At 38.9% G+C, this 873-nt stretch overlaps 1 pseudogene; it reads left to right on the forward strand.

Annotated features, from left to right (window-relative positions):
- The window catches only part of LOC107552027 (zinc transporter 2-like), a 9,466-nt pseudogene that overhangs the window by 1,151 nt on the left and 7,442 nt on the right, over positions 1–873 (forward strand).

The following is an 873-nucleotide window of genomic DNA, read 5'->3' on the forward strand; positions in this document are numbered from 1 at the left end:
CTTTGATCTTTCAAGCTGTTTAATGGCAGTCAGCGGGTGTTGCAGACAGTGCATCAGTCCAAAAGAAGTGAAATAAAAAGCGCCCATCCAATAATTTTTTTTGTCTCACTCGTCTTCTATGGTTATTTTTCTTACAAAAACGCATCGATTCGCGACAGGAGGACTTTGTTCACCCCCACGGAGCCGGGGGGGTGAACTTTTTATTAAGGATGGGTGCTTTTTATTTCACTTCTTTTGGACTGAAGCACTGCAACATCCGCTGAGTGGCTTTAAACAGCTTGAAAGATCAAAGACAATTTTTAATATAACTCCGACTGGATTTGTCTGAAAGAAGAAAGTCATATACACCTAGGATGACTTGAGGGCGAGTAATTTATGGGCTAATTTTTGGGTGAACTAACCCTTTAAGGAAACTGGCACTGAAGTATCACCCAGACAAGAACCCCAACAACCCTGAAGCAGCAGAGAAGTTCAAAGAGATCAACAATGCCAATGCCATCCTCAATGACGACACCAAACGACAGATCTACGACGAATATGGCTCCATGGGCCTCTACGCCGCAGAGCAGTTCGGAGAGGAGGGCGTTAAATACTACTTCCTCATGTCCAAATGCTGGTTTAAGGTGAGTAGTTTGTTTCTTATTTGTTTTTATTTCTACTTTTATATGCAGTGTAAATAATAAAAGTCATGGCACTGCATCTTGAAAAAATCTGGTAATTTGAAAAAAAAAAAAAAAAAAAAAGGCCCAATATTATCTGATTTCATAATGCTGAGTTCAAAAATATTAATAACCACATTCCATGATCGCGTACAGTTTTTTGACCAAGATGAAGATTTTTCAAATTATATGTATCAGCTTTAATGCACTTAGC

Source organism: Sinocyclocheilus grahami, unplaced genomic scaffold (assembly GCF_001515645.1).
Source record: "Sinocyclocheilus grahami isolate Dianchi unplaced genomic scaffold, SAMN03320097.WGS_v1.1 scaffold440.1, whole genome shotgun sequence".
Classification (NCBI taxonomy): Eukaryota; Metazoa; Chordata; class Actinopteri; order Cypriniformes; family Cyprinidae; genus Sinocyclocheilus; species Sinocyclocheilus grahami.